Source organism: Sminthopsis crassicaudata, chromosome 4 (assembly GCF_048593235.1).
Source record: "Sminthopsis crassicaudata isolate SCR6 chromosome 4, ASM4859323v1, whole genome shotgun sequence".
In the NCBI taxonomy this organism is placed as follows: domain Eukaryota; kingdom Metazoa; phylum Chordata; class Mammalia; order Dasyuromorphia; family Dasyuridae; genus Sminthopsis; species Sminthopsis crassicaudata.
The window spans coordinates 43,385,490-43,397,251 of NC_133620.1; positions in this window are offsets into that span (position 1 = coordinate 43,385,490).

The window sequence follows — 11,762 nt, forward strand, 5'->3', positions numbered from 1 at the left end:
ATGATTTCTCCAGCTTCAAATTATCTCAAACTCTTTAAATCTCTTATAATTTTTGTCAGGATTTTCCCTTTGCACTTACCACACCTGTCTTTATATCATAAATATCTGTACATATTCTTTTAACATCTCTATCAAGTTGTAAGATCTTGAAGAATAAGAAATCTATGTCTTGTTTATACATGCCCAATTATATTTTGTTCAGGGAAGTACACATGTTAAACATTTTGGATCTGAACACTTATCATAATGCCTGGCACATAGTAGGTACAAAATAAATGCTTGGCAATTGATTAGAAGTACCTGGCAATGGTGAGACTTCATTGCAAGAATGTTGAGTGATTCTAATTAAGTTCACTGAATAACTTTCAAGAGCATGGAAAGTGGATTGAATATAAACATTTATGAAAATCAATACTTCCATAGACAGAAGATATTTCCTGTTTTAATTTGCTTTTTTTGCATATGCATCTTGATTTATATAAAAGTATCTAGGACAAATCACCAAAAATATGTAAATATATTTTAGATATGGATATGCACATTCATAATGTTCATATTCATGTACACATACATAGATATACACACAATAGACAGAAATAGAAAAATCTTCAACTACAAAATGATATACATATAGCCAACAATGAACGTGAGGACCTGAAGTATTCTCAAATCACAATCTAGAGAATTCCTGAATATATAAGTACATTATAAATGCTTATTGACTGATTGACTGACTGCCTAGAAGTGGTAAGTTTCCATTGCATGACTATGGATTTCAATTATTTCATAGATTAAGGTTCCATAGTATGAAAGTGGATTGAATGTAAACATTTAAGCATATCTAGATTTCTGGTTTTCCTTTAGAAATTAAATTGAATGTCTACTTCAAGAGTCAGGTGATACTTTCTGCTTTGTTTTATTCTTACCTTCATCCCATTCAATTTGATTTATGTTATAATATTTAGAATAAATTACAACAGTGTACACATATGTATGTTTAGATACATACATTGATATAACAATACATTTTTACATTCGTGCATAAAAATGCACATACAAAAGACATAAATATAAAATCCACAATTCCAACTATAAAATGTAGATGTCCATATTTTACTGTTCTGTCAAAGGCCTGAAGTATTTCAAATCATAATCTGGAGGATATCTGGATAGAAAGTGCAAAATAAATGCTTGCTAATTGATAGACTGCCTGGAAATGGTGAGGTTCCATTGCATCAATGTGCGTTGTACTTGCTTCATGGCATAAGGTTCCATAGCATGAAAATGGATTGAATGTAACCATTTATGTTTATCTATACTTCTGATTTTTCCCTTGGACATAAAATCAATCTCTTATTTCAGTAGTCTTGTAGCATTCCATTAAAAAAATAGCAAGGATGAATGAATAAAACAGGCAACATCAAAAGATATAGCAGTATTTGAGTGAACCCAATATGTACCTTAATTTCCCAGCATCAGAGCAGTTGCTTATCTGCTGAACTCTTTAAAGATGCACCAAGTTTAAAAAAAAAAAAAAAAAAAGGTTTCTTGAGTTCCTTACACTGCAGTTTGGTGCCTAGTCATAGTCTATAGCTCTGCGTACAGAGACAATGACAAGAAGTGAGAAGATGCATGGAGCTGATGGTCTATTTACAGCAGAAGTAGACATAAATAATTGTTTTACATTAGTTGTCCTGGTTTGTTTTCTGTACAAGAGTAAGAAAAAAAATCTCATCTCCTTGGTTTCTTTTTCCTCCACATACACCTTTACAAAAATGGTTATAAAATAAACCTTTTAAGATTTCATGAGAAATTTCATGTTTGGTCTCTCTAATGGTTCTATTAAGTCTCTTCAAAGGGGCATTTTTCTACCAGAGGAAACTTGAAAGAACAGAACGTTTATTCCAAAAGCAATTTCCTTCCCCAGTTATTTTCTGTATTCCCTTGGCAGTGTTTTTTAGACAGTTTTCCTTGAATAAGAGCTTATTGGTGCCAGCCTTGTCTTTCCTACTGCTCGAACCTGTAGTCAAATCCCAGACCTCTGTTTATGACCTTCCAATCTGCTGCCATGGAAATGATTATAATCATCCAAATTCAGCATTTTGATTTTATTGTAGGATAAAGTCAGAATGTGCTGTCTTTTTTCAAGCAAACTCTTCCCAAATACTACAGGAAAACTTTTTTTTACCAAAAAAAAAAGTTCCAAAAGGAAAACAAATGTGTTCTCTAAGCAAAACATTAAATATCTATGATATTAAGTGTAAGACAAAGAAATATTGATATTTAGTAACAAAAGCAGTGATAAGGATAATGACATCAATGGTAAGAGATACCATAACTCAACAATAGTGTTGGTCTTCAAGTAAGAAAAACCTACATTCAAATCCTCCTTTTAATACATATAATCTGTGTGATTTTGGACAAGTCATATAAGCTTTCAATATACCTCAAACTACATTCTAAGCTTGTAATTACAGAGAAGATTATAGCTACAGTTATAGAGGAGTTGCTGATATCCATTGGTAGAGAAAATACCTCATTGGAAAGTCATTACATTGATAAAAATCCTAGATTTGGTTAAAAAAAGTTTGTAAGCTAAATTCTTCTGATACTCACTTTCTCTAAGGTGAAACATGAAAACCTGATGGAAAGTGAATTAAAAATCTTCATCTCTTAGGTATAGCTATAGAAACTATCAAAGGTAGTCCTGTAGTTATTGAAGGCCAATAATGGAAGTAGATGTATACAGGGCCAAGGGGTCTTCATTTTGAGCTGAATAGGAAGTTCCCTATTGTCAGTGAAATCACAAGCTAAGTCCTTATCATGTCTTCCAATATAGGTGGACATAGATAGTTATTTAATTCTCTTCTAACTCTCAGAGTTGGTGATTTTATACCATATTTGGTTTCTTACTAGGATCTCCAAACTAGTTGCTATAGTTTCCTCCATGGAATAGTTTAATATTTCCAGAAGGGAAGATAATCTATCACCAAAATTGCAACTTAAGAAATTCACCATCATGTCCTTCTTGTTTCCATTGGGGAAGTCCCAAGATTGTACAGAAATGAAAAACTATTGATGGTCCCTAAAATAATAGGACATTCTGAATTTATTTAATGGAAGTTCAAAAATCTACATTATCTTTTCATATACTCTACCTGTTCAAAGTTCCCTTCCCCAAAAAACCCCACATATTATTTCTATAATATTCTTAATGTAAATGTAACTAATTGAATTTTTTTCAGTCCAGCATTTATTGAGGATCTGCTATATGCCAGGCAGTGCACTATTTATTGGAGATACATGCAAAAACAAAATAATGCTTGCCTTCTAAAATCTTGTCTTCTACTGGAATTCTATCCTATAGCATGAGATATTTCTAACTTAATTCAATATTTAATTTTTATCTTTTGTTAATTTCTAAAACTTTTCTAATCCCCTTCTCTCTAAATTTTCATTGACTTTTCACATCTCGCTAATACTACAAATCTGCCTCCTAACTCTGAGATTTGACATACTGTAAGAGCTCTTTTAAGACTAATAGAATCCTTCTAAGTAACTTCTTCATAACCTTGGTTTGATTCAAAATGTCATGGGACAAAACCCTTTCCAAGTATAAATAAGCACTTTGTATTTATCTATATAATTATTTCCCCTTAGTAATATAAAAACCCCTGAAAAGTAGGAACTGTATAGTTTTTGTCTTTCTGCCATAAACACCTAGCACAATGCCTTGAACATAGTGAGTGCTTAATAAAATGCTGGTTAAATTTAATTGAACTAAACTGAATTGAATTAATCAAGTCCTTTGCTAGAGTCATTGAAGGCTACATCTTTTGATGAAATCATAACTCTTTCTCTGCAGCCCTCACTGCCTTATTCAGCTCTTAGCTGGGCTTTATAAAATTATAAAAGAGCTTTATAAATATTTTTGTACATTTAGCCCTTTTTCACTCTCTTTAATTTCTTTAGGGTCAAAAGGTATTTCTAGTGTAGTGATTTTTGCAACAGAGTTCCAAATTATTTTCCAGAATGACTGAACCAATTCACTTCTCCATCAACAATGTTAGTATACCTGTTTTCCTATAACTTCTCTCCCAAAATTTTGAAATTTTCTTTATTTTTCATCTTAATCAGTCTAAGGAGTATTAACCTAATCTTTTTAAATTTTTATTTTACTTTTATTTTCAAATACATATTTCCCTCCTTCCTCTGCCACATCTTCCTCATTAAAAAAGAAAAAAAAATTAAAACTGATATAATATGTATAGTTATGCAAATAGAAGGGTTCTTAACTTGGGAATTCATAAACTTTTTTTTTAAGTTTTGGTTACTGCAACTCAATATAATAGGCTTCCTTTTGAATCCTATGAATTTTATTTTATGTACCAAAAAAAAAAAACAAAAAAAAAAAACATTCTGAGCAGAGTCCTATAAGTTCCATCCAAATGCCAAAGAGATCCATGACACACATTAAAAAGGGGTTAGGATTTCTGATCTGAGATTATAAAGATTTTAGTATATTCAATGAAGATCATAGAAAACAGACATCATTTAGACCAGTGGTTTTCAAAATATTGTACAAAAAATCTTGAAGGTCTCTGAAACCCTTTCAAAAGGTCTCCAAATTGAAAATAGTTTTTTATTTCTAATCTGGTAAATAATAAGCCACATAAACAAAAATTATTTGGACAGGTTTTCAATAATATTTAACTGTATAAAGATATTGAGAGCAAGTTTCAGCACCACTGATTTAGCCACACCCCTTCACTTTACAGATGAAAAAATGGCTTAATCTATGGAGACCAGGAGAGCAGAGGTGAAGAAGGAAAAAAGTTCCATTCATGGGAGATAGCCAGTGGAAATGACTCAAGTTGGGAGGCTTAAGAAGGAAGACTACAAAGTGACACAGATGGAAAGAAAAGAAAAGAAACAGGTTATGGAGGGTTTAAAATACCAAATAAAGAATTTTATATTTAATCTTATAGGTAATAGGGAGCCACTGGAGTTTATTGAATAGGCTTTTCATGTAAATGAACCTGCACTTTCAGAAGATCACTTTGGCATCTGAATTGAGGATGGACTAGAGTGGAGAAATACTTGACAATGGCTGACTAACTACATCATGACCACACAAGTAGAAATATAACTTGTAAACCAGCCACTTATTCACCTTGGTAGAAAAAAGTATGTTACCAAGAATTCTCTACACTAGCATGGAAAAAAAATTAATACTTAGTCACTTCTGACAAGAAGATTTCTAATTCTCCATGACTGCTACTCAAAGTCAGTCTGTACTTTTTAATCTCCTTCTATTCCCCTTTACACATAACCCTCTCAGCCCAGGCTCTTGGCTTTCCCCTTCCTTTCTCTAGCTCCTTTTAGTTGGGGCTGTGAATGTTGCCTCTCTGAATGGTGTTTTAAGGTTGGGAGTCCCCAGGTATCTCTGCTCCAGTTCCTGGGGCAGGGAGCATTTATACTTCAGTACATGCTTTCATAGTCAAGAGGAAAGAGAAGAAGAAAAAGGAAAAGAAAAAAAAAAAAAAAAAAAAAAAAAAAAACCTCCTCTACTCCTAATGGACTTTCTCCAGTAATATGCTTCATGGCACCACTGTATGTTTGGGGAGACTGACATTGCCTGAATATTTCTCTTTTACTGCGTGTGTTGCTTTGACAGCTTTGATTTTATGGCAACTTTAATCATGTGTGTCCTATTCCGTCACCTCTGGTATTTTGCAAATATTCTATTTCTCTATCGCTGCTACAGTAAGTGCCTTCATCAAATTGTGATCCATCAAACTTCCGTCTCCCATTCCCCTTCACCATATCCACAGGGGAAACCCCAAAAGGGGACTGCTTCAGCCAAACAAGGCAATGCTAAATGTTTGTGAAGGAGAAAATCTATTAATTAAAAAAGGTGGGGGGAGGGAGGAAGGAGTCAGGAAGAAAAATTAGGCGTCGAAGTTAATACAGCCCCAAGACACCACTGGCAGTAACTTATGTACTGACACTCTAAGCAGGCTTTATGAGTCTGTTTACTCTATTCATGGAAAAATACGCTATCAAGTATAACAACACAATATACATGTGTTATCTTAAAGATACAGAGCATCGGTAAATCATACCTGAGCTCTGGTAATGAGATATGTTCCTTTTTGTCTACTGATAGAATAATAAAAGCAGAACTGGAAAAGAAAAAGAAAGTCTAGAGACAGAGAGAATGGAAGAGGTTGTCTGATGAGTCTTGTTCTAATATGGATTTATTCTACACAATACTTTTTTGTCTTTTTTGTCAGCTAAAATGATTGTAGCCCTAGTGTCCTGGTTCCTGGACATTTCCCCAGATGATTCATTTATACTTCATCATATTTGTCTCACTCTCAAGTCACTTCCCCTTGCAGAAAAATTAAAGTTTGACTTACCTTAATGAAAGGTAATATGATGTAGGGACTGGAGTGCTGGACATGAATACCTCAGTTCACATCCTGCTTCAGACCTTTACTGACTTTATGATCTTAATAAGTCATTTAACTGCTTTGGACCTTGATTTTTTCACATGTTAAAAGGTAGATACTAGTAATTCCCTACCTCACAGAGTTGCTGTGAAGATCAAATGGGATACTGAAGGCAAAGTAAGTCAAGAACATTCTCAAGCACTTACCATATGCCAGGGACTGGACTAGATGCTGGAGATATAAATAAAAGCAGAAGAAGAAAATAGTCCCTGTTCAGAAGGAGAACATAATCCAATAAGGAATGAGGGTCCACAATACAAATAGCTATGTATAAATAAGATGCATAAATGCTAATTAATGAATGAAGAAAAGGTGCTAATGTCAAAGGAGATCAGGAAAGGTTTCTTGTGCAATGTGTGATTTTAGCTTGGACTTGAATGTGGAGATCAGAAGGCAGAGGTGAGGAAGAAAGAAGTTTCATTAGTGAGATAGCCAGTGAAAATGACTCAAGTTTTGAGGCTCAAGAAGGAGAAAAGCAAAGTGTCACTATCACAGATGTCAAGAGAAGCAAGAGGAAATAGATCATGGAGTATTTTGAGTAGCAAATAAAGAATTTTATATTTAATTCTATAGGTAATAGGGAGCCACTGGAGTTTATTGAATAGGAATTTGATATAAATAGACCTGAACTTTTAGAAGATCACTTTGGCATCTGAATTGAGGATGGACTGGAATGAAGAGAGATTTGACAATGGTGGCCAAGAGAAAGCTATTATAGTATTCCAGTAATGAAGTGATGGCAACTCGTATGACAATAAAGGCAGTGACAGAGAAGAGAGAGGATGGACTATATATATAATAGATATTTAAAAAATAGAATTGACAAGACGTCAACAAATTAGAAATAGAAAAGAGAATGAGGGGTAAGGATAGCCTAGGTGACAAGGAAGATTTTGGTGCAATTGACAGTGATAGAGAAATGAGAGAGAAGGAAATCTAGAGGTGGGTTGAAAAGAGTAGGAAATGTGAGCCTAGAGATCAGTAGAGAGTTTAAAGATGCAGCTAGAAAATTTCCTCCATAGTGATTATAATTGGAATCATGAGAACTGATAAGATCGCCAAGCATAATAATATGTAAAGGGGGAATAAAAGGATTCTACACCTTTGGGAACACCCACAGGTAGTAGATATGACTACAATTAATATCCAACAAAGGAGACTGTGAAGGAGCAAGCAGTCAGATAAATCAGAAGAGAACCAGATTAGACTAAGGTCATGAACCTTTACCAAACTTAATGCAAATCCTGGTTGGACATTTATGCTTTTCAAATTTTCATGTGGGATTATAGAAACTATCAAGACAGAATTCAAGAGAGGTTAGGCTGGGGACCAGGAAAACCTGGGTTCAAAATCCATCTTTGACTAGCTAGATAATCAAGATTATATTGATTAACTTTTCTGTGCCCCAAATGACACCTTGTACTTATATTCTAAATGTTAAATCTTATATAAAAAAAAGGATGGGGGTAAGTGAGAATGGAAGGAGAGGAAGAAAAGTTTCTACTTTCTATGATTTCTCTTTGCTGACAATCAGAAATTATAGATTTAAGAGCTACAGAAGGTCAATTTAATAAAAATAACAATGCCACCTAAATTAATTTGCTTATTCAGTGTCATACCAATCAAACTACCAAAAATGTATTTTATACAATCAGAAAAAAAAATCTGAAAGAACCAAAAGTGAATAAAATCGAGGGAATTAATGGGGGGAAATGAGAAGGAAGGTGACCTAGCTTAACCTGATCTCAAACTGTATTATAAAGCACTAATCCTCAAAACAATCTGATTTTGACTAAGAAATGGAGTGAAATACAGTAGTAAATAGCTGTAGTAATCTAGTGTTTGATGAACCCAAAGTTCCAAATTCTTGGGACAAAAACTTTTTATTTGACAAAAACTGGAAAAACTGGGGGGGAAAAGTATGAAATAAACTAGGATAGACCAACAATTTATGCTGTACATCAAGATAAGGTCAAAATAAGTACATGATTTACACATAAAATGTGATACCATAAAAATTTTAAGAATGTTAGGATTCTTACAAGGTGCTAAGTCAGTGGAATTGATAGAGGTAATAATTATCTAATTTACATGGTTCAGTATGATTGATCTGATCCTACAAGGAGATGTTATAGGCCAGAACTTGAAACAAGGTCCTGAGTGGAATTGAGGAGACAATGGTTAAATCTAGTTTAGCATTGATTTAATCCTACAATAAATAATGGTTTCTTAGTGATGTAATGATTGGTGTGTACTCAGTGTACAGTATATAAGCAAGAAGCTCTCAGGGCCAAACACACAAGCCCACTAGAAGCTCTCAGAGGTGGAGACAGATTCATTCAATCTTCCACCTTTATTGTGGCTGGAGACTAAGCACAAACCTTTGGAAGTTGGGAAGATTCAGAAGTCAGAGCTCAAGCTCTCAGAACCAGAAGGCCTCTAAGAAAGCTAACTGGGCCACAGGAAAGGAGACAAGACTTGGAAAGAGACCATAAAGGATTTGGACTTTCATCTCTGGCTGCACTTGTGATTATTGAACTGAAAAGAAACCTGCTCCCAGAGAACATTACATATTAGAGAAGAATATTACATAATGCAGCATAGAATAGTTTGCAGTCATATCTATGCATAGCAAATTGTAATTTATGATTGTAATAAAATAATATTGTGGTATAAGATATGATGAGCAGGATGATTTCAGAAAAAAAATCTGGAAAAAAATTCTATGAATTGATACAAACTAAAATGATCAGAACCAGGAAAACATTGTACACAGTCATAGCAATATTGTCATTATGATCAATTGTGAATGACTTAGCTATCCTCAGCAATAAAATGATCCAAAATAATTCAAAAGGACTCATGATGAAAAATGCTGTCTATTTCCAGAGAAAGAACTGATAGGCTCTGAATGCAAATCAAAGCATATTCTTTTTCACTTCATTTTTTTTCTTGGTCTTTTGTTTTCTTTTACAACAATATGGAAATATTTTTGCATAATTACACATGCACAACCTATATACAATGACTTGCTTTCTTTGGCAAGGATGGGGGAGTTTGAAGAGGGAAAGAGAATTTGGGACTCATTTTTTTAAAATGAATGTTTAAATTGTTTTTAGATGTCATTGGGAAAGAATAAAACATGTTTTTAAAGTCTGTAAAAATCCTTCAGGGTCATCTGCTCCAACTCCTGATTCACTTAAACCAGGGGTTCTGAAACTACCGCCCTCTGAGGACATTTATGTGGCCCATCGGGTTATGGCAAATGGGCTGAGGGGCTGAGACAGAGCGTGAGTTTCTGTTTTTACTAGAGTTTGGCCCTCCCACAGTCTGAGGGACAGTGAACTGGCCCCTTATTTAAAAAGTTTGAGAACCACTGACTTAAACATTCTGAGATCCAAAGGGATTAAGGGTCCCTCAGGTAATATGTGACAGAGTTAAGGTTTGAATTCAATTTCTGTGACTCTAAGTTCAGCAGATCTAGCATTTCATTTACTTTATAATGCTATACAATCTAGGCAAACTCATTAGTCCCCTTTTCATGTGAGAGCATTGCTATTCACGAAGAAGTAAAATCTCCAAAGACCACCTGTTTAAAATTTGCTGCATCATCAGATGTGACATCCTTAGAAACATGGCTTTCAGACTTATTTAGGTGACAATTCTTGTATCTAAGTGCCTTGCAAAACATACTTTCCTAAGAGAGTAAAATCTCTCTACAAGCTGATGAATCCCTCGTTTCTCCACCCTATGAAGCCACTTTAGTCAAGGCAATGTCTGTATTTCCCTCATTTTACACTTAAATTTCATTGGCCATAGACCCCACTCTCCTTCAAAGTCTTTCATTTTTATGAAATATTAACATTGTTAATATTAACATTGCATTCAAATTTCATTAAATGACTATTTACTTCTCATCATAGATAATTAACAAGGCTTTTTCTCTTTCATTTTTACTGCCAGAATTAAGACCAACATCTGCTCCACTCCACTGAACACCTCTCCAATGAGATCGATACATTGCCATTTTCAATTTTGTGATGCTTTGTTTATAATAATGGAGCCAGCTCACAGTCTACTGGCTTTAACTTCATAAAGAAAAATTACATGGCACTACAAGATGCTTTATAGGAAGCCAACATCACCATCAAAAGCATTTATAAATAATCATCTTAGAGATGGTTTCTGACTGCCTAGGAGCTCACAACAGTGGCCAAGATAAATATGCATAGTAACCCGTCATTAGCTCATCAGAACATAGATTTAGAACTAAAGATTAATCAAGATGATTGAGTCCAGGCAACCTCATTTCCTGATGGGAAAACTGAGGCAGGAGCTTTAATTATATATTGTTATGACTAAATGAGAGACATTCTGTCATGGTAGACAGAGAACTGGCCTTGCAATCAGAAAGATCTCAAGTCAAGTCCAAATTTAATATATATTGACTTTAGGACTCTGGACGAGACTTTTGACATTATAGGGCTCCACATTCTCTAAGAATTTGTTCAAGGAATGTAGAGGTCGTTTCCTCACCAGGAGTTGGGTATACCAACAAAAACACAGATCTTAACCCTTCTCTCACAATAAAAGTTAATGACAAATCTTTTTAGCTATTGTGAGTGCAACAGAAGTGATTGAACAAGGGTAAAAGGAAGAAATTCTACATCTTACTTCCTCCAGGGTTTTTATACTATATTTCTATGGCTACCTTCTAGTATTCTGCCTCTCTTATTTGATAGATGTTTTCATTCCTATTTAATAATCTAAACCCAATGGATTAAGAAGCAAAATAAATCTGTGTCACAATGCAAATTATACAACTAACTAGGCTTTTATAACCTTGAGTGCTTATCAGAGTACCTAGCACATAGTAGACACTTGATAAATTCTTGTTGACTTTTTATTTTCTGTGGGTATGTGTGCATAAAAGTCTGGAGCAGGTATTGTTTTAGATGAAGGCCAGATTAATTAAAAGGGATAGTTTTATTTTGTTTGATCAAATAAAATGCAAGTTAAATTTTTCAAAAGTTTTAAAAAGCTAGCATGAAACTGCTAGCTATTATTCTTTTTCAAGGTAGTAAGGACATGAAGTAAGGAAGGCCTTGGTTCAAATTCTGCCTCCAACATTCAACAATTGTCTGATAGTTGCAACTATTAGCTAAAAGCCAAATAATGGCTAATTATCTAAATAGCAAATTGCTGTGTGACCCTGGAGACATTAATTAATCTTTGTCTTTTTCAGCT